Source organism: Medicago sativa, chromosome 7 (genome assembly GCF_051527215.1).
Source record: "Medicago sativa cultivar Bolivia chromosome 7, Bolivia_mono, whole genome shotgun sequence".
In the NCBI taxonomy this organism is placed as follows: domain Eukaryota; kingdom Viridiplantae; phylum Streptophyta; class Magnoliopsida; order Fabales; family Fabaceae; genus Medicago; species Medicago sativa.
Window position 1 is genome coordinate 17,756,895 of NC_140755.1, and position 23,970 is coordinate 17,780,864.

Genomic DNA, 23,970 nt, shown 5'->3' on the forward strand with positions numbered 1-23,970 from the left:
GCAGTTGACTCTCTAAATGCTATAATAAAGACCTAATTATGACTAAATAACTAGTGTTGATGCACTGTCATCATCTCTGATCAAGTAGCAAGTTCGATCCAAAGAACAGCTTGTATCTACCTATATGTCTATGTTTCCGGTCAAGTGACAAGTTCGATCCAAAGAACAGCTTGTACCTGTCCTGTATTTCTATTCCCAGTCAAGCAGCGAGTTCGATCCAAAGAACAGCTTGTACTCACCTTCTGTTTGTATTACATGGTCAAGTGGCTAGTTCGATCCAAAGAACAGCTTGTACCTATCTTTTGTCCCCTGGTTTGTCTACCTTGTTAATGTCTACCTAGATCCCCAGTGATATGACATGCTCTGTAGACTCGAGTTGTTTGTCTTGCATTCATAATCAAAATGTTGCATGGCATTCATGATTTTGCAAATGTGAGAGCGTATTTTTATGTCCAAAAACAGTGCAAATGTTAATATTTAAGTATCTTCGTCCCGTCAAATCAAAGACTTCGTCTCTTGACTCTCCGGACAAAGAAACTTAAATAGGGGCAGCTGTTATACCCTAATTTTGGACCTAAAAATACTTGCTCAAAATGTTTTTTTCTCTGACATGTGTCTATTACTATTGAATGATTGCCAATTTGATACCCTAATATTTTACTATGTTTTAGCTGCATGTTTTACTGTCTTTGTTTTGAAGAAATTTTCAATTGTGACTTTGTCTATGTTTTCTTGCATTTCAAGCCATCCGAAAGGTTTTCTTGCATTACAAGTCATTGGAAAGTCCCTCTGAACAATTGCACCTTTCTCTGCATCTTATTTCAATGTTATTTGCAAAAAATTCATAAAAAGGGCATTTTAGTCATTTCATGCATTCAAATTCACTTTAATCCCTGAAAATTGTCTCTGAGTCTTTTCAATTGGTTTGAATAAACTCTTGCTTTAATTCCTTGTCAAAAACCATTTTAAAATTGCATTTCAGTCATTTTGAGTCATATTAGTCCCTAGGGGCATTTTGGTCATTTCACACAAATTCTTGACAGAGAGAGGTTACTTTGAAGTACCTCATTTATGTAGTTGGTTCATTTTAGTCCATTTTGTGTTTTTTATTGGTTTCACTTTACGTTATTTCCCATTTACCAATTTTAATTCAATTTTATTTTCAATTTTCATTTTAGTCCTAAAATTTCTAATAAGTGCATTCTTAGTTTTTTTTAGTTTTGCAGTTTGGTCCTTTTATTTTCAGAAATTGCATATTAGTCCTTTTTCATTTTAAGTCCTTTTTCGTTTTTAATTGCAGTTTTGTCCTTTAACCAGTTTCGCATTTTAGTCCTTAAGTTTCAAATTTTTGTTTTTAGTCCTTTCTTAAAATTGCAGAATGGTCCTTTTAGTTTTTAAAATTGCAGAATGGCCCAAGTCCAGAATTTAGTCCAAGGTAAGTCCAGAATACGTGGCAAGCATCCATTGGCTATCAAGTACACATGTCACCTATATAAAGGCCCAATCATCACAATCCCAATCATTCAGTGCCAAATCATCACAAACACAAAACTGTTTCTCTCTCATCTCATCAAAGATCAAAACCCTAACCGTTTCAGAAATCATCAAGAACAGTGAAGAATTCAACCAAACCCTAACTTTTCAGAAACAAAATTGAACTGAATTTGCAAGAATGCACAACAGTTCTCAGTGATTCGTTGCTGAATCTTCATCATCGAACTGGTTTCCTTCGCAATTCCAGTGCGAATTCATCACCAACGGTGACGAACTCAAGCACGATCACGAAGGAATCAAACTTGAGAAGAAGAGGAATCGAAAAAGAAGAATCAAATCAGAGAAGAAGAAGAAGAATTTCACCGGTTCATTTTCAGTTTTCAACAACAACAAATCACTTACCAGAAGCTCAGAGAAGATTCACGAAGGTTCTCTTCATCTTCTCACTCGAATCTCCGTTCAAACTCAGGTAAAACTCATAAAACCTTCTCGTTTTTGTTTCAAAGCTTCATCGAAGGTTCACAAACACAAATAAACGGTGAAACGAAGTAGATTAACAAGTTCTAAGACTTGTTCTTTCGAAAAAGATTGAAAAAGATTGAAAAAAGAAGGAAACCGAAGCTTCAAACGTAGATCTACAGTGTTTCACCGTTTATTTTTCAAATCTGAGTTTATATTCATGTTCAGTGTGAAAAATAGAGTAGTTTAGGGTTTAGATTCATGTAGATCGAAGGAGGTTAGGTTTCCGTCACCGGAATCTTCATCGGCGGTGGTCAAACCCGCCGGAGAAGACGACCAGAATTCTAGAGAGAAGGGAGAGAAGTCTGAGACTTAGAGAGAGAAAGAGAAGTGGGAAATGAGGCTGGACCGGCCTCTTGTGCTTATAAAAGGAGCGTGAACCGGACCGGTTCGTTTGAACTAGTCTGGTTCACCTCTGGACCAAGCGTTTCCACCCTTAGATCTAGGGTTTAGGCAGATTCGGATCAATCCAACGCTCCTGAGCCTTTCTGGATAATCCAGATCCATTTCCCCTTTGGGCTTGGGCCTCTTTCTGTGCAGACCTTATGTTTTTGTAACTTTCTTGCTATTCACACACTGTATCCTACTTTTTACACCCCTGCATGCTTGTTTTTGTACTATAAAATTCCTAAAAAATTTGTTCAATGTTTTCTTGTTATTTTCAATAATTTTTGATGTGCTTTACATGTCAATCTTGATAAAAAATACATGAAAATAATTTGTTCCTTGTTGATTCAATTCTTTTCCATTTCTTGATAAAAATCTTGTTAAAAACTTCTAAAATTTTGTGAACTTCCTTGCAATTAGTTTTGACACTTAAAACTTGTTCCTTATGATATTTTGGCATGTTAAAATTGATAAAAATATATGTGTAGCTTGCTTGTGATTTTTGTGTTACTTTATGTCAATTTTTTGTGATTTTTTTGCATGTTCTTGATTCTAAAATCTCACTATGATCTATTGATCCTTGATATGTGAATTTACAATGTGTATGCCTCTGATTTGGTGCTATTCTTTACTGTTTTGAGGATTGATTTGTTAGTTTCTTGTTTTACAAGTCATGTGAATATCTCTATGTGAAAACAAAGTGTGAAATGTGCTTGAAATGTGTCATAATTCTTGGTTTAATATTGTCTTATAACTTTCATGTCATAGTTGAAATAAAACATTTTGAAAATTGTCATGGCATGAAAATTATAGGCCTTATGTTTATGTGAATCTTATGACAAAGTTTAAGCACATTTTACCACTTTTGTGTGCTAGGAACTTGTTACTTCTTTGTCAAGTTTCATTGCTTTACTATGCTATTTTACTTGCTTCTATTTCAATTCCTATTATGTCTTATGCTACTAACCCTTTCATTTCATGTTTCATTCATCCATGAGCATCTCATCCTCCATCTTATATTTTTAGTTTTTGTTTCTTGCACTTTAAGTTTTGCCAAGGCTTAGCATGTAAAACTTAGGGATTTTGTAATTTCTTTTATGCAATTTAAATTCTTGCAAGACCATAGCATGTAAACTAGGGCATATGTAAAGGACAATGGACTCTAATGATGTACACCGACACAAGCACCAACACATGCACACACATCACATGGATACTTTAGATGTATGCTTAGGGAATGTATGCTTTAGATATATGCTTAGGAATCACGATACTTAGAAAAATTCTCTTTTCCAAAAAACATGAACAACTTCACTCAAATAATTTTCCAAAGAAACCTTGGGATCAGAATCCCATTAAATTTTCCCTTTATTTTCTTAAACAAAAACCTTAATGAATTTTTAATCATACTTGAACTTCATTTTGCAAAATAACTAAACCCACCTCACATTTTCCAAATCTTATGCCCTTGAGGCCTCTCTCTCTTATTCTTCAAAATCCCATTTTCAAAATTAAAATCAACCAACAAAAACAAAAACATTTTTTGGAAGAGAACTACATGGAGTTTGATCCCTTAAAAGGGTATGTAGGCAAGAAGTCAAAACTTCTCCAAGTCCAATAAAATAAAAATCCAAACACATTCCTCTCCCTCCAATTCTTAAACTAGCAAACCCATAGGTGTAAATAACATTTTCAAATAGCATTTAAAAATAAAGCGCGCGCGTAGAAAGTAAAGACGGTTCCTATAGGATACTATAGTCGTTATGGGTGCCTAACACCTTCCCGTAGCGAAAACAACTCCCGGACCTCGATTCTCAAGGGTTTTTCTTATTTTTCCCTTCCCAAGAAAAAATAAGACATCAAAGGTTAAAAATGTTCAAACTTAATCAATGTTTGACACCCGAAAAACCAAGATAAAACAAAAGTAAATAAAATAAGTACGTTAATTTCCATTGCATTGCATATATTCTCTTACTATCATTTTTAATTTTTATGACAAAGACAGAAATGAAAATAGGCATGTTTCAAGACATAATGATATGTTTTTTTTAACGCTAGAACATGTTGTAATTGTCGTTGATGAGAATTAGAACAAATGACGTGTCATTATGCAACTTTAAAAGGAAAAGCTGCACTTAAAATGCATTAAGAGGTAACATTAAACTTCAAAGTAAAAACATGTCTCCAGTGAGATACGCTTTGTTAGTGTTGTCTCCACTGCACTTCTCTATTCATAGTCTTTTGTTGTTGTTTTTGAAGCAACACAAGTCAAAATTGCTTGGAATTCTGTGATGACGAGTTTAGCATCAGGGTGCAAATGACATGGACGAGGCAATTATTTTTATAAAAGTTTCTTAGACAAATAATTTATTTCAAATGGTTCTGAGATCAGTTATCTCTCTTTTTCTAAAAATGAAAAGCTTATGCAAAGGAAGTGGAGAGAAACTACTCATGTTATTGTTGAAGATGTGAAGAAAAACAGTACTTCACTAATAAAAAATAGGGATAAGGGTGATACATTTGAAGACTATTACACATTAAGAAATTTAGCACATTCCAACCTTGATGACAATGTTGTTTTCGAAAGGTGTGTCTTTAAGGATATAGTAAAGGCTGAGTAGAGTAGTTTAAGTAGTTAAGAGGTACTTTTTTAGGATATAGTAAAGAACAAACTAAGAGTTACTAACTCTACGATACCATTCAACATTTTCCATATTTTTTAGGCTGATATGTTTAAATATAAAGGATTCTCATATAAAGCTAATATTTTTTCTTTCTCTTCAACGTGCACACATATGCATGCAAGGGTGTTAATATTAAATTCGTGACTTTACATTTAATATGAAGATCTGCATATCGGTGACGATGACTTGAAGAACCTTTGTTTGATTGAAATTGAAATGCTGCTTCAGGAAAACAGACAGTCGCTTAATGATTTCAAATCTATGCCCAGGCCAAACGCAGCAGACATGCCAACTTTCACAAACAAGCTTATCGTTGATGATATAAATTACAACAAAGATGAACTGGAAAAGACACACATTGATATGTTACTGATGCTGATTGATGAAAAAAGATGTGTGCATGACAAAATCATGGAGTCCGTTGATTCTGATGACGGTGGTTTCTTTTTCTTATATGGTTACAGTGGTACTAGAAAAACCTTTATATGGAAAACATTGTCGGCTGCTGTTAGATCGAAGGGGATAATTGTATTGAATGCTGCATCCAGCGGTATAGCGACTCTTCTATTACCAGGTGGAAGAACCGCGCACTCGACGCTGATAGTCCCTATTGAGATTAATGAGGCATCATCGCTTACGATGGAAAATGATAGTCCTAGGGCAGACCTGGTGCGTGCTGCAAAGTTGATAATTTGGGATGAGGCTCTAATGCTGCACCGATAGTGTTTTGAGGCAGTTGATCGATCAATGCATGATATCATGTCCAAGAATGATCCCCTAAACGAGTTTAGACATTTTGGTGGAATGACATTAGTTTTAGGTGGTGATTTCAGGCAGATATTGCATGTTGTCCGAAAAGGAACGAGGCAGGATATTGTTGATGCCTCAATCAATTCATAAAAGATATGAGCTTATTGTAATGTGTTGAGGCTTACTGTTAATATGAGGTCGGGTGCATCTTCGGTACCTGCATAGGAGGACGAAATTGTTAATTTTGGCAATTGGAGATGGCAACGACGCTTCGGATGAGAATGGTGAAATGAAGGTAGAAATTTTTGAAGGTTTGCTCATATCGGACACAACAAATCCGTTGATGTCACTTATAGACTTTGTGTATCCCGATTTGAATGATAACCTTGGTGACCCGCTATTTTTCCAAGAAAGGGGAATACTCGCACCAACGCTTGATTCAATTGAGAATGTTAACGAATATATGATGTCACTGATTCTAGATGAGGAGAAAAAGCATTTAAGCTCTGATTCTGTTTGTCTATCGGGTGAAAATTCTGATGTTCAAAGCGAGTGGTTCACAACGAAATTTATTAATGGTACTAAGAGCTCTAGAATTCCAAATCACCGGTTGAAACTAAGGGTGGGATGTCCAATTATGCTGATGAGAAACATCGATCAGGCCAATGGACTGTGTAATGGTACGAGGCTGACAGTTACACATCTAAGGAAGAGCACGATAGTTGCTACCGTAATTACAGGAAAAAGGGCAGGTACCAGGGTATTCATTCCCAGGATGAATCTTATTCCGAGTGATCCACGTCTACCCTTCAAATTCAGGCGCAGACAATTTCCATTGACGCTTTGTTTTACAATGCCAATAAATAAAAGTCAGGGTCAATCTTTATCTCGAGTGGGAGTTTATCTTCCTAAGTCTGTGTTCACGCATGGACAACTCTATGTCGCTGTCTCTCGAGTTACTTCTAGAAAAGGTTTGAAGCTGCTCATCTTGGATGAAGATTATAATGTTTGCAAGGAGACCATAAATGTTGTGTATCGTGAAGTTTTTCAAAAAGTATGATCATTGGTTATGTTTAGAATTGTTGTTGCTATAATTTAGAAAACAAAAGTTGCAAATTGTTTAGAAGCCTTTTTTTTTAATTTCTTTGTAACGCGTACTGGTCATTGCAGGAAATGCAATTTCAATATAAGCAGATCCTCCTGCCATTGACTTTTAATTGACGCACTTTTCAGGTATAACAATACGTGGAACTTTTTTTTACATCGTTGTTACCCTAAAATACAATATTTACATTAGACCATTGATTTTGTAAAAAATAAAAACAAATAACAATCGGCGTTTCTGTAGCCCAAACTATACTTATACACACCCGTAAAAAATTTAACGTTTGCATTCACAGACTAGGTGTATACATCTGACACTGACTATTATATAAAAAAAATACAAATTTTTTAGTTTTTATCATTAATAAAATACATTATGTCAACAAATAATAATATACAATACGTTGACGTATTTTTGCAAAAATATTACATATGCTAAGTTTAACAATTAGTACCTCTTATACTACAAATAATTAGTATAAGTATAAATCCAAATACTTTAATCGTTATGTGCAATGTTTAGATATTTCAAAATATATACAAAATTAAGATGATATTTTTTTTCCATATCAAATTTAAATTATAACCACACTTATAAATTTAATATAACATAATATAAAATATATACATTTGATCAAAAAAGTTTTTTATTTCCCGTGCTTGGCACGGGTCACTATACTAGTTGAGATAATTAACTACATATCAGCATGACAGCATGTGATTGCATATCACATTTACCTCCTAGAAGCTTTCCTGAACATATTTAGCTTCTGTAATATCTTTTGTACATAATTAGCTCCTAGAATATCTCTTGTGCATAATTACCTCCTGATTCTTTGTAACGGTAGTATGTGTACACTGTGTATAAATGACTCTGCTCACTGTCAATGAAAAACACAACTTTGCCTTCTACCAATTTTTTATGGCATCAGAGCTGTTGAGGCAAAATCCCTAATTAATTTTAAAGATGATAAACTTTAAATGATTAAAGGATTAAATGGACTTTGATTAATTCCTTGGTATTTAACTTGTGCTCTTGAGTGTTTTACTAAGACAGGAACAGGTTTAAATCATACCAAATCAAAGGACATTTAAAATCATGAACTAAATCTGAGTTCAGAAAGTTAGTTCAGAAGGTTGTTCAGAATGTTGATCAGAAAGCTGAACGTTCTGATGGAAACCCAGAAGGGTGTTCATAAGCAAACCCAGGTTCATCAAGAACGTGAAGAACATGCTAGTACATTTGACATAAATGAAAGGTCCAGAAAAGTACATTTGCATGGGCCTATCAACAAATAAAGGCATGAACAAGGAATCATGTGTAAAGGATCTTTAATGTTCATCCAAGACTATGAACATTAAAGTACTAGGAATATTCCAATGTGAATTTAATCCTAGATGTTGCATTCATTGCACTTCAGTTATGTCCTTACTATTAGGATTGATTACATTAAAAGCTAGTCTTACAAATCATCCTAAAGTAAGCACAAATGGAACATTCTGATGGTCAGAATGTTCATGTCTGCGCATGCTTCAGCCAATGAACAGTGTAGTTGGTGAAAAGTTAGCAAGCAAAGCAAAAGAGATCTTGCATCAGAGATAACCTGACCTCTGAGCTGTAAACAAGCATATTTCTTTGAAGCATGGGCCTGAAGTTGCAGATCCACTGCTCTCTCTCTCTCTCTCTCTCCTGCACAAAGTCCAAGACAGATTTGGTGTACTTTATCCCACCTTTTCCAGCAAAACTGGATGCATATGGAAAGGCTACTTTTTGGAGGATAAAACTCATACAAATCTCATACCACGTGCTGGGCAAGCCCAGATATTCATCCAACATTCATCCATGATGAACCCAGATGAAGAACATCATGAATATCCAACATTCTGATGAAGAACACAGCAACATTCTGATGTTCATCCTGGGAACTCAACAACATTCTGATGGTCAGAATGTTCACCCAGATTTTCTAGTAAAAGCTTGTGGGGCCCAGGACACGTGGCATAACACCATTGGTCACCTTACAACGGCTATATGAGCCCAAAAACTCTATAAATAGAGATCAAAGGCTCAGCATTACTTGCACCATTGCAAAGCATACAAGAAAACAACTTAATTTGTTTGAAGCTCTTGCAATTCAATTGATCATCACTGAAGGCTTTCTTCTTACCTTCTTTATAGTGTAAATCAATTTTCTCTCTTCCTCTCTGTTATCTTATTCACAGATAACTTCTTCCTTCCTCTCTTCTTCTGTTTGTCTGATTCACAAACATTCAAACTTTCACACAAATTGTAACAAAGTCTCATCTAGCTTTAGGGGTACTAAAGTGTTAGCTTGAGCAAGAATTGTAAAAGTCTAAGTGGGTAACTTAGCAACAAGGTGCAAGCCTGCTGAGGCTTAGAGAATACAGGTTGTAAGTGTTCAGGTGAACACAGATTGTAAGGTGCAGGATTTGAGAGGTTATCTCAAGCATCATAGTGGAAAAATCTCACAAAAACTGTGAGGAGTAGACTAGCCCACATTGGGTGAACTACTATAAATCTCTGTGTGTTCTTTCCTTCTTCCTTATACTCTTTTACTTACTGCAAACACAAACACACACAAACACAGTTACTTTGCTGAAACTGTTTTTACACTCAAACATCAGAACGTTCTGAAGTCTGCTGTTAACTTAACCATTCCAAGATTTCTCTTGAGAATTATTTTTTAAGTTACAGGTTATTTTTAAAGGGTCACAGTTCAAACCCACCCCCTTCCTTGTGACTATTTTATCTACTTCAATTGGCACCAGAGGCTGGTTCTAAGGGTTTGAACACTTAAACAAGTGTTAGAGAAAAGATTCAGGAAGTATGTCTAAAGTCAAGTACATAGCTGAAGGAGGATCATCAAACAGACCACCTCTTTTTGATGGCTCAAACTACTACTTCTGGAAAGGACAGATGGAGCTCTTTCTCAGATCTCAAGACAATGATATGTGGCAAGTCATCACAGATGGAGACTTTGTTCCAACAACCAAAGAAGGAGCTGTCAAAGAAAAGAGTTCATGGTCAACAGATGAAAAGGCTCAGGTATTGTTAAACTCTAAAGCTAGACTCTTTTTATCATGTGCACTAACCATGGAAGAAAGTGAAAGAGTTGATGAATGTAAGAATGCTAAAGAGGTATGGGATACTATGAGAATACATCATGAAGGTACATCTCATGTCAAAGAAACTAGAATTGACATTGGTGTCAGAAAGTTTGAAGTCTTTGAAATGAGTGAAAATGAAACCATTGATGAGATGTATGCTAGATTTACTACAATAGTAAATGAAATGAGATCTCTTGGAAAGGCATATTCCACTCATGATAGGATCAGAAAAATCCTAAGATGCCTTCCTAGTGTGTGGAGACCTATGGTCACTGCAATCACTCAGGCCAAGGATTTAAAAACCATGAACCTAGAAGATCTCATTGGTTCACTAAGGGATCATGAAGTTGTACTTCAAGGAGACAAACCAGTAAAGAAGGTAAAGATACTTGCCTTGAAAGCATCTCAGCAAACTCCATCAGTAGCTGATGATGATGTGCAAGAACCACAAGAATTAGAAGAAGTTCATTAAGAAGAAGCTGAAGATGAACTTGCTCTAATCTCCAAAAGAATTCAAAGAATGATGTTAAGAAGAAATCAGATCAGAAAGAAGTTTCCAAACACCAACAACAGCACCAGAACTGAAGCTGACAAAAGCCAAGTCACTTGTTATGGCTGCAACAAAACTGGACACTACAAAAGTGAATGTCCTGACATCAAGAAAGTGCAAAGGAAACCTCCCTTCAAGAAGAAGGCAATGATCACTTGGGATGACTTGGAAGAATCAGAACCTCAAGAAGATGAAGAAGCCAACATGGGATTGATGGCTCAGTCAGATGATGAAGAAGAGGTAATTATCTATAAAACTGACTCTTTTTACAAAGATCTTGAAAGTAAAATAGATAGTCTTTTATATGACTCAAACTTCTTAACTAATAGATGTCATTCTTTAATCAAAGAACTTTCTGAAATAAAAGCAGAAAAAGAAACACTTCAAAACAAATATGATGAATCTAGAAAGACAATACAAGCTTTGCAAGATTCTCATTTTGAAATGTCAGAAAAACAAAGAGAATTAAACAAAAAACAAAAAGGCATTTTATCTATACCTTCTGAAATGCAAAAGGAAAATAAACTTTTGAAAAAGGAAGTTGAAAGATTAAAAAATGATCTTACAGTTTTTATAAAATCTACAGAAACATTTCAAAATATTTTGGGATCCCAAAGTAACATTGCTGAAAAATCTGGTTTAGGTTTTAAAAATCCTAGCAAAATCATTGAAAGTTTTGTACCTAAGAAAACTGAGATTAAAATGAAATGTTCTTATTGTGATAAGCTAGGACATAATGAATCAGTATGTCATGCTAAGAAAAGACTTATCAGGAAAAAATAAGATTAATCTTAGTTCAGAACGTTCTCATCTCAGTAGATCAGAAAGTTCACAAAAGGCTGAGAAGGCTAAGAAGATATGTTCCTACTGTAACAAATCTGATCTTACAAGACAAAATGTTACAATAAGGAAAGATCTCTTAGAAGAACTAACCCTCAAGGACCCAACATTACATGGGTACCTAAAGTTTTTATCTTGTCAAATGTAGGTCCTGCCTCAGGGTGCTAGAACAAAGGCATGGTACCTGGATAGTGGTTGTTCTAGGCACATGACAGGTGACAGGAACTGTTTTCTGACCTTTGAAAAGAAGGATGGAGGACTGGTAACATTTGGAAATAATGACAAGGGTAAGATCAGAGGTAAAGGTACTATAGGTAAGCCTAACTCTGCTAAAATAGAAAATGTTCAGTATGTAGAAGGTTTAAAACACAATCTACTTAGCATAAGTCAATTGTGTGATAGTGGATTTGAAGTGATCTTTAAACCTAACATATGTGAAATAAGACAAACCTCCTCTAACAAACTGTTTTTCACTGGATCAAGAAGAAATAATTTGTATGTTTTAGAACTAAATGACATGCCTGCTGAATCCTGTTTTATGTCTCTTGAGAAAGACAAATGGATCTGGCACAAAAGGGCTGGTCACATAAGCATGAAAACCATTGCAAAACTTTCTCAACTTGATCTAGTTAGAGGATTGCCAAAGATTAGCTTTGAAAAGGACAAGATCTGTGAAGCTTGTGTTAAAAGTAAACAAGTAAAAAGCAGTTTTAAAACCATTGAATTTATTTCAACTCAGAAACCTTTAGAGCTTCTTCACATTGATCTCTTTGGTCCAGTTCAAACTGCAAGTCTAACAGGCAAAAGATATGGTTTTGTTATTGTTGATGATTTTTCCAGATTTACATGGGTTCTGTTTTTAAAACACAAAGATGAATCTTTTGAAGCATTTCAACACTTTTGTAAAAGAGTTCAAAATGAAAAAGGTTCTAATATCATTACAGTAAGGAGTGATCATGGAGGAGAATTTGAAAATGCATCCTTCAGAGCATTCTTTGATGAAAATGGTATTAAACATAATTTTTCTTGTGCAAGAACTCCACAACAAAATGGAGTTGTTGAAAGGAAAAATAGGACTTTGCAAGAAATGGCTAGAACAATGTTAAATGAATCAAATGTTGAAAATTATTTTTGGGCAGAAGCCATTAACACATCTTGCTACATTTTGAATAGAGTTTCAATAAGAAAGGTCCTCAATAAAACCCCATATGAACTCTGGAAAAACATTAAACCTAGCATATCTTATTTTCACATATTTGGCTGCTATTGCTACATTCTGAACAATAAAGAAAAATTGGGTAAGTTTGATCCTAAATCAGATAAAGCTATCTTTTTAGGATACTCTACAACTTCTAAAGGTTATAGAGTGTACAATCTAAAAACCAGACAGTTGAAATTAGTATGCATGTCATATTTGATGAATATGATGAACATTCTCAACCAAAAGAAAGTGAAGACACAGAAGTGTCAGCACTTCAGAATGTTCCCAGTCAGAACACTGAAACTTCAGCAGAGAAAGAAGATGATCAGAATGTTCAGGATTAAACCTTCCAAAGTCCACCCAGAAGTTGGAGAATGGTAGGAGATCATCCTGTAAATCAAATCATTGGAAGCACAACTGATGGTGTGAGAACCAGATTGTCCTTTCAAGATGCCAACATGGCAATGATCTCTCAAATGGAACCCAAGTCAATCAATGAAGCTATTATTGATGACTCTTGGATTGAGGCCATGAAGGAAGAACTTTCTCAGTTTTAAAGGAACAAAGTTTGGAACCTGGTTCCAAATAATCAAGAGAAAAGCATCATTGGAACAAGATGGGTTTTCAGAAACAAGCTTGATGAAAATGGTAAGGTTGTCAGAAACAAAGCAAGGTTAGTTGCTCAAGGTTACAACCAATAAGAAGGTATTGACTATGATGAGACATTTGCACCAGTGGCAAGGTTAGAAGCCATCAGAATTCTTCTTGCATATGCTGCACATAAAAGCATTAAACTTTTTCAAATGGATGTTAAAAGTGCATTTTTAAATGGATTTTTAAATGAGGAAGTTTATGTAAGCCAACCTCCTGGCTTCTTTAATGAAGAAAAACCAAATCATGTTTTCAAACTCACTAAAGCACTCTATGGTCTTAAACAAGCTCCTAGAGCTTGGTATGACAGACTTAGCACATTTTTGATTGAAAATGGTTTTTCAAGAGGAAAAATTGATACCACACTTTTCAGAAAAACACATAACTCTGATTTACTTATTGTTCAAGTTTATGTGGATGATATTATTTTTGGTGCCACCAAAGAAAAAATGTGTGAAGAGTTTTCCAATCTTATGCAAAGTGAATTTGAGATGAGCATGATGGGTGAACTTGGTTTCTTCCTTGGTTTACAAATCAAACAACATCCAAATGGAATTTTCATTAGTCAAGAAAAGTATGTCAAAGACATTCTTAAGAAATATAAAATGAATGAGGCAAAAATCATGGTCACCCCTATGCATCCATCTTCAAGTTTAGATAAGGATGAGAGTGGAAAATCTATTTCTGAAAAAGAATATAGAGGCATGATAGGTTCATTATTATATTTAACTGCTAGCAGACCTGACATAGTGTTTGCAGTAGGATTATGTGCTAGATTTCAAACATGTGCATGTTGGAGTAAGCCCTAATAGCCAATCTATATTGATTGGGTTTGGCTTTGTATCATGATATTGATATAAATATATATATATATATTGTGAAAATATAAATTATAAGGCGTTTCTTTATTTATTTTGTTTTGTTTCAAAATAATAAAGTCCCTAGAATAGTTAGTCCGTTTAATGGAACATTAAGTATAACTTAATTGTGAGACCCCGTTAAACATAAGGAAACTATTCTAAAAGTATCCGTAGTCAAGCTTTATTGAGAAGTGGGATATCATTAAAGCATAGAGACTATTATGTGGGTAGACTGATGATCACATCTCACATATCATGGATAAAGAGTTATCAAGTCTTCACATAGATATAAATATTAGGAGTAATATTTATATTGGATTGACCCGCCGTGAGAATACTACATAGTAAGTTATGCAATTGTCATAAGATATTCTCACAATGATAATAGTGTATATCGCTCTTAGACCTGAAACCACTATGATCCCTAGATGTGGACTCAAGTGCTTTGTTGCCATTCTAACGTTGTCTGTAAAAGGATAACCATAACGTTGGTTGATGGGTACTTGATGAAGCATGCTGAGGGACATGAGTGTCCTAGATGGGATTTGTCCCTCCTCATAAACAAGAGATATATCTTTAGGCCTCTTGATGAAATATGACTGTAAAACTGCATGGCCATGCCGAACTAAGTCAATATAAGATATTGGACTTATTCGTTATTCAGTATATTTCGGAATCAAGGAATATAAATATTGATCTATACAAGGGTGACAATATCTATGCCTTGGGATCAATAAAGATATCGAGACAAAGGAGTAAGTGTACACATGAGTATTATCATGGAAAGGTTTCGTCAGATCACTTGACATTCTTGTCACTTGGGTAGCAATGATGTGTTGCTAGATACCGCTCATTGTTTATAATATTAAATATTAGATTTAATATTATTGCCAACGTGACTAGAACCTATAGGGTCACACACAAAGAACAGTCAAAAGAGAAATATATAAGTATGACTTACATAAGGGGTGCGTTTAGTAAATAACGCTAATTAGTTAGCAAAATTACTAAACTCGTTGTTGGGCTTACGGAAGCCCAATAGTGACTTATGACTTGCAGAGCACACTAGAAGTTCTATAAATAGAACTCTGGTGCTGAAGTTTTTGGTTACACGTTTTTGAAGCAACCCTTTTCTTCTCTGCACTTCCAATTCATTGGCTAGCACTGAGTTTTGGAGGAGCACTGTTCGTGTGGACTTGCTAGAGGCTTTGCTGCTTGCTGCTTGCTTGGCTGTGATCGAGATTCCAGTTTCCATTTCCAGCTTTCAGATTCCACAGTTCAAGGTAACAATCGAATCACTGATTCATGTTTGAATTTCGTAATGATCCAAGGAAAGAAAATCGAAATTCTTCTTCTTCTTCTTCTTCTTCCGCTGTGTATGATATCTTTCGATTTTCCTTCAGTGGTATCAGAGCCAATTACGAAACCATGAATCGGATTGCTTTGTTACTGCTTTATGTTTTAATATGATTAAACATTTTGAATCGGAATTAAATAATAAAGAGAATTAAAATTGGCATCGTATCATGTTTTCTGTGCATGGCTTTTCGATTTGTTTGATGTTTCAGAAACCGTTTCTGGTGAAGTATCGACATATCGATTATACATATCGACGGGAACATGATTGGAAACAAATCAAATTAGATTATCTTTTAAAATTGTTTTAAGAGATAATAATATTTTCGCAAATATTTGATTTGCTAATATTTTGATATTCTATAAGGAATTAATTTGGAATGCAAATCCGTTAATAAAATAGAATATTAAGTGTTAATATTTTATTATTTAAATTTAAATATTAATTAAAATTGATTGATCAATATCATATATGTGATATATGATTTTAATACAACATCATTATATGTGATATATTGATGATATCATTCGTTCAATAGGTTTTATATAATTGATTGTGAATTTGTAGTCAACTCGTGAGATTGAGCTTCGAATACCGATTCTGGTGAAGCATCAAAGATCCGGTTGTCCATACTGAACAAAAAATTGTTAAAACTATTGATGTTTGATTGTTGTATTAGGATACCTAACTATACAAGCGTTGTATTATTATGGTTGTATCATTCGATCAATTGTTTTCAAAGAGATTGTTGTGAATTTGAACAATTCGTGAGAGTGAGCTTCAATATCCGAATCTGGTGAAGCATCATAGATCCGGTTGTTCATGCTGAACAAACAATCCTTGAAAATATTTATGTTTAATTAAATTTATTTAATTGAAGAAAGGTAGTAAATTTAAAAGATCATGATTTTGAAAGAGTTTCAATATCAGATATGATTTTTGAATTTGGTAATAAAATATTTGCTTAATTTTAGCCCTGTAATTTGTTTTGGAAACAAATTGATTGCCTAAATAAAGCAGATTTAATTATAATAATTATTGAGTGTCAATATTACTATAATTAAGTAAATAAAAATTCTACCTTTTCGATTGTTTTTCAAAAGTTGTTTGAAAGGTAATAAACGATCCTAAATTGATAGTTAATTTAAAAGATCATGATTTGAAATAGTTTCAATGTCATATATGATCTTTTGAAATTATTTAATCGATTTGCATGACTTTAACTTGATTTGTTTATAATTTAAAAGAATCATGATTTGAAAGAGTTTCAATATCATATATGATCTTTTGGATTTGATCATAATATTTGCCGAAACGATTTGGGTGTTCATAAACGTGTCAAGTGTTGATGCGAAATACGCAATCTAGAATATTTTGGAACACAATCTGAGATATTTTGGTATGCAATCTAATATATTTTTGTACTTGATCTGAAATATATTTTGGTACATAATATAATATATTTTGGTACTCAATAAAATATATTTTGGTACATAATATGAGATATTTTTGTACTTAATATAATATATTTTTGTACTCAATATAATATATTTTGGTACTCAATTAAACCCCTAGCTAATCTGCGTAGTGTGATCATATGTCAAATTTTAATTTAATTTATTTAATTATAAGGTATAATTAATAATAATAAAAGTGTGTTTGTTATTATTATCATGTGAATGATTATGGCCTTAGTCCTTTTATTTTATTTCTTTTGGATATTAAAATACGGCCTGCGTGTCGTGCCTCTTTCTTATATCTCTATTGTACATTCTCTTCTCATCCACTCCCTCGTATGTAAAACGAGTTTCTTTCATATGTAATGTAAATAGAATGCAAAGAAGTAATAGGGCTCATTACGTTAGGATAGTCCTGGAGGTCAAGCTTGGAGAAGCAGGGCCGTTTCAAGGATTAGTTTAGATTCTCTCATTGGCTTGAGAGAGTCATAGCGTTAGGATGGCCATAATCATGTCACTTTTATTATTGTATAATCGTTATGCATGTTATGATTGGAGTGCGAATATATATGATATATAAGCCATGGTGAGGTGAGATCAAACTTAATAAAAATCCTTCAATTCAAAATATTAAGTTTAATGCTTTCCAAAAGTTTAACACCCTTCAAGACTAATATCGAAATGTGTAGGTTTCGCCTCCGCGAGGTGCACTTTCTATACTAGTAAGTTGCGGTGCGGTAATCCAATTTACCCAAGTGTTATTCTTTTGGGTTTAACTTAACTAAATTAATTTTAATAACATTAAAATAAATTTAGAAGCAATGTTTGGGAACATCTATATGATAGATTAGAGTAAGCAGTTATTCACTCAAATGATTTGAAAGTTGTATGAGATACAATTGGAAGGAGTTCCTACCTAAATAACTGAGTTTTGAGTACAGCCCCTGTTGAGTTAAAGCAAGGTGAAATATGGATTTCAACCCACTAGAAAATCTTCCAATGAGATTTTCTGATTCAAATGTTGAAGGTCATTTGTTTTGAGTAAAATAGTGGGAGCATATTTAATTAAAGACCTAATTAATTATGTTTTTATATCATGATACAATTTCATTTTATTTTCTGTATTTAGAATTTCTTCGGCATATATAATTTTATTATACTGTTAAATGTTCTTATGAAGAACAAAATCTTCAGAAAAGAGTTTCTGAATTGGTACAAAATTTAAGAATTGTTCTTAAGAATGAGAAAAACTGTATATTCTCGAGCAGTTATTTCCTAGCAACTTTCTATGTCTATATTCGAAAAACAACGCTTATCAGAAGCATTGGGTCAAATGAGTAGATATAGGATATCTCATAGTGGTAACGACGATGGAGAATGATATGATCATTCAACCTCAATGTTATAAGATGAATAGTTTAAGCCTATCAAGTAGATGTACATGGATAAGAATAAAATTCAAATTCTGTTTTTTCTACCTTTGAAAGGTTAAACACGGTTGCAAAAAGGGGAAGCAATTATTTCAAAAGTTGAAAAACAAAAATTGCTCGTAGTTTTGAAAGGGTCAAAATATAAGAAAGAAGTAAGGCTTCTTATTTACCCATGTAGTTATAGAAAGTTAAATTTCTACTTCTTCATCATAAGTATATGATACTTGATGATTAATCTCATATTTGTTGAAATATAGAGAGTTTTAAAGAAGCAGAACATTAACTGTAAGTGAAGTTCACCTACGTCTGGAATGGAACAAATTGTTTCATTGACTATAAGAGCTTATGCTTGGACTTAAACTTAACTTGATATGGAACCAAATAATTGTTATTAAATTCCATATAAAATAGAAGCATTAAATCATAAATCTTGTATTGACAAGAGAATGATTGTGTAGTTGAATAATAGACAAACGTTGTCCTTGTTATACCCTAATTTTGGACCTAAAAATACTTGTTCAATTCTTCCTTTCTTGTATCTTAAGTCATTTGAACTGTCTCTGATCAATTGCATCTATCCTTGCATTTTATTTCAATATTGTTTGCAAAATTCACACAGAAGGGTATTTTAGTCATTTCCTATGTCAAAATCTCTTTCACTCTTTAAAAATTTGCTTGAGTCCTTTCAATTAGTGTGAATAAGTCCTCATTTCAATTCTATGTCAAAATCCATTTCAAAAGATTACAGTTGAAGTCATTTTGAGTCAGTTTTGCCCCTAGGGGCATTTTGGTCTTTTCAAGTGCCAAAGCTCTGTTTAAACTCTTAAAATTGTCTCTGAGTCTTTTAATTTCGTTTGTATAGGCTCTTGCTTTAATCCCTTGTTAAAAATCCATTTTTAAATTGCATCTGAGTCATTTTCAGTCGTTCTAACCCTAGGGGTATTTTGGTCATTTCACGCGAAATTTCGGCAGAGAGAGGTTACTTTGAAGTACCTCATTTAGGCCATTGGTTCATTTTAGTCCGTTTTGTCAGTTTTAATCATTTCACTTTACGTTTGGTCAAATTACCAATTTTAGTCCAATTTTTATTTTAGTTTTTTTTAAGTCCTCAAAAGTTCCAAAAATTGCATTTAAGTCCTCTTTTCTAATTTCAAGTTTTATTCTTTAAGTTTTTTTGTCTATTTCGATTTTTTTTTAGTCTTCTTAAGTTTTATTTCCAGATTAGTCCTTTTTCGTCCCAGTCACAGTCCAGTACACGTGTCAGTGTCTTATTTGTCCAGAAAGTTTGTTACAAAGTTATGCCACATGTCATGCTCATATTGGTCCAGGAATTTACACATCAGCTATAAAAGCTGACTCAATGGTCAAAGTCAAGGATCACCATTCACTTTCTGCCAACTCAATAACACAATCACGTTTCTCTCTCCCAGATCAAAAGGATCAAAACCAGAATTTCACAAGAACACGATGAAGGTTTGAGCAATCTTCAAACCCTAACCGCTTCTCAACAACGCAATCCAACACAAATTCGTACAGAATTCATCATCAATTACACCATTCAACAACAAATTTCACCAGAAAACGAATCAAACAGCCTCAATCCAATAATCACGCAGCAAAAATCATTTCGAATTGGATTCTTTTTCGAAGTTCTCAGAGGTTCTTCGCAAGAACCTTCATCATCGAACTAGTCCCTGCAATTCCAGTGCAAATCCAGTGGATTCACACGATCACAAGGACGAAGAGAGTGAGAAGAAGAAGGATCAGAAATTTTCTCAAAGATTTTCGTTCGAATCTCCACTAAATCCAGGTATATTCAAAAGAATCTTCTCGTCTGCACTTTAGATCATCATCGAAGACTCAAGATTAAAAATAAACGGTGAATCGAAGTGAAAATTTCGAAGAAATTCAAAGAAAATTCGAAACGAAACCCTAGATTGAAAAAATCATGAAGATTCACCGTTCGTTTTTCAAATACGAGTTCAATTTCGTAATCAGAGAAGAGAATAGAGTATGTTAGGGTTTCGTTTCATGAAAGTTGAAAACATAGAACCGAATGATTCAATCCTAGATCTACTCCGATCTAAGCTTGTTTTCAAGAAAACGTTTTCAAAATCATAAAGAGGAGAGAAAGAGCTTTAAGAAAATGTATTTAGTTCTCAGATCGGAGAAGGTTGAAGCTCCGACGCGGCGGCGCCACCATGGGCCACCACGTCGGAGGAGGAAGGTCTCGTCGGAGAAGAGAGAGTCATTTGCAGACTCTCTCTCTCTAGTTTTTGTCTTAGAGAGAGAAGTGGAGAAGGGAAATGGGGGATGGACCGGTTCAAGGCCTTATATAGGCCAACGAACCGGTTCACCCATAGTTCAACCCATGGTTCCACCCTGACCCGTCCTTAGGCCCAATTCCATGTCTGTTTGTGTGATTTGCTATGCGCCCCCCCATTCCTGCATGTTTTTGCAATTTTCTTGCTATATACACCCCTGCTTGTCCAAATTTGTTCACAAAAATTCTAGAAATTTTTATGTGTTCTTGATATTTTTTTCTTAACAGTTTTGTGACTTTTTTTTGTGCTAAAGCCTGAGAAAAATATTTGAAGCTTTTTTACCATTCTTGATAAAACTAGTAATTTTCTTGTACTTTTTAGTCCAAAAAACCTTTAAAAAATTCCAAAAAAATTCATATAGGCTTCTTGATAGTTTTGTAGCATTTTGTGATAATTTTCACATATTAAAATTGGTGACAAATAATGTGGTTAATTTTCTTACTATTTTGTGATATTTTGTGCTAAAAATGAATGAAAATTTGCTTGATTTCAATCCCAATTGCTTGATGAATATTTGTGACCTATACCACTTGATCTCATAGAGTTTTAGCCACTGTTTGTGTTCGATATTAATGCATGAGTGTGAATCTTGATTAGTTACGTAGCTTACAAGTTATTTGTGTAGTTAAATAATGCAAATATACTTAAGTTTGCTTCCAAAATGTCAAGTTAACCATGTTGCCTTAATTCCTATTCCAAAATTTAATTCTAAACCTTTAAAAATGTGTTGGAGTGTGAGAATTATAGGTCATATGGCTCTTGCATTCTATGAGCAAATTTTAGTCATGTTTGCACCCATTTTGCCTTTATTTTGAGTTGTTTTCTATGCTTTGTGCTATAGTGTCTTTCTTGCTTTATTCCTTTTGATATTATCATGTGTTACTAACCATTTCATTTCATGTCTCATATTCTTCATAAGCATCCCCATTTCATTCCATCTTCATCTTATTTCTTGCACTTTAAGTTTCACCAAAGATTAGAATGTAACACTTAGGACTTCTCTTTGTACTTTACTTTTATGCCATTTTTAATTCTTGCAAGACCATAGAATGTATCTAGGCCAATGATGTAATAAGGACAATGGACTCTAATGATGTACACCGACACAAGCACCGACACATGCACACACCTCACTTTAGGTATATAGTTAGAAGATGCATGATTAGATGTATGTTTAGGATTGTATGTTTAGATGAATGCCTAGGTTTTACATTTAGAAAAATCATTTTCCGAAAAATGTGAACAACATCACTCAAACCATTTTCAAAATAAACCTTGGGATCAAAATCCCATTGTATTTTCCTTTTTCATTTTCTTAATCAAATTTCAATGAAAAATAATCATACTTTGACTCTCTTTTGCAAATGACTAATTCAACCCCACTTTTTACAATCTCATGCCCTTGAGGCCTCTTTCTATTCTTCAAATTCCAATTTTCAAACTTAAAATCAACCAACAAAAACAAAAACATTTTTGGAAGAGAACTACGGTGGATTTGATCCCTTAAACGGGTACGTAGGCAAGGAACCAAAATTCCTTCAATTCAAATAAAATAAAAATCCAAAAACATTCTTCTTCCTCCAATTCTTCACTTAGAATATTCTTAGGTTTAATAAGCACTTTCAAAATAGCATTTAAAAATAAAGCGCGCGCGTAGAAATTAAAGACGGTTCCTATAGGATACTATAGTCGTTATGGGTGCCTAACACCTTCCCGTAGCGAAAACAACTCCCGGACCTCGATTCTCAAGGGTTTTGCTTACTTTTTCCCTTTCCAAGAAAAAATAAGATATCACCGGTTTAAAAGGTTCAAACGTAATCAATGTTTGACACCCGAAAACCAAGATAAAACAGCTGGCGACTCCACTGGGGATATTCGAGAGTTACGCCTAGTCTTTATTTCCACGCTTGCGCTTTCATTTTTACTTGCTTCTTTTACTCGCTTTCCTATGTGAATAAATGTTTAAATTCTTGCAAACGTGTGGGGTGAGAATATCAAAAGTCCTGCACCCGGGCTGAGTGAACTTAGGATTTAGGAGGGATATAATCGACAATTCATTCCGGGGGTTGCCTCGTGTTTTGCATTATGCGATCAATCCCACATAGCTGAGGCATTTTGGGGGTGATGTTGTCGGCGCGTGTTGTCGCGTTTAGGCACTTTACTTCTAATTGTTCTATGACGCTATGAACCGTAGATAACCGAACCCATCCATGGCCATTTTCTAGGATGTAGTGCGGAGACTAAACCGAGTGTTGTCTCGAGTTTTAGTTGTCACGCGATACTACACTCAAGTTAGACCTTCCGCGGATAATCTTGGAGCGAGTGTTGTCTCGTGACACCATGATATACGTCGGAGAGGTTGCAACTTGGGAACCTTTTTAGAACCCGGTTACTATTTCCTAAAGCCCTAGTTTCACCGGACACCGTGTCCACCCATGACTCCTCGACTTTGAACTTCAAACCCACCATGTTTTCTCTGAACTTGAACATAATCATGCATTCATGCATACATGCATACATGCATAATTTTTTTCCATGCATTGTTATCGAAGGGCTTAGATAAGTTGAATTTGTAAACATTGTAGGAATGAAGAAAACTAAGTCCTACAAGTTCAAGGAAGTGGATTTGGCTAGTTTGAGAGATTTGGCACTCAAGGTTGAGGATTCGACTGGTTTCCAACGCCGTTACGGGGCTTTACTTACTATTCTCCAGACTAATGTGGATGAGAAGCTTGTGCACACTTGTTAGCCAATATATTTTACTAGCTGTAATAAATGTGGTCAAAGTATAGTTGACCTAGATTTAAAGAAGATTCGAACAGAGTGTTGTATTGAAAGCAAATTTAGGTTCGAAGATGGTAGAAGACTTCGACAAAGCAGTTTTCGAAGGTGGTTATCAACAGTTATTCTTTAAGTCAGTTTGTATTTTAAGTTTGTTTTCAAATAAGCAAAACTGTCGACTTGTGGCAGTTGTAGTTTGAATTTCAAAGAAGTGTAGTTATTTCTAGACTTAGTATAAATAGTAGTTTTTCATAGGAAAAACGGGTCACAATTCCATCATACAAACTTACACTCAAAGTATCCGTATGGAAGCGAGAAACGAGTCACAAGTTGCAATGTATGAATCTGTGTACCAACTTTTGTTTAATCAATACAATTTACCTTTTTTTCTTTAAGTGTTCTTGCACTTTACTTTATTAAGTTCGATTGAGTTCAAGTGGATTGAATTCGAT

The 23,970-nt window shown here is 34.2% G+C and overlaps 1 pseudogene; it reads left to right on the forward strand.

Moving 5' to 3' along the window:
* Positions 1-9,786: 9,786 nt before the first annotated feature.
* On the forward strand, positions 9,787-11,963 carry LOC146904720 (uncharacterized; annotated as a pseudogene).
* Positions 11,964-23,970: the final 12,007 nt, after the last annotated feature.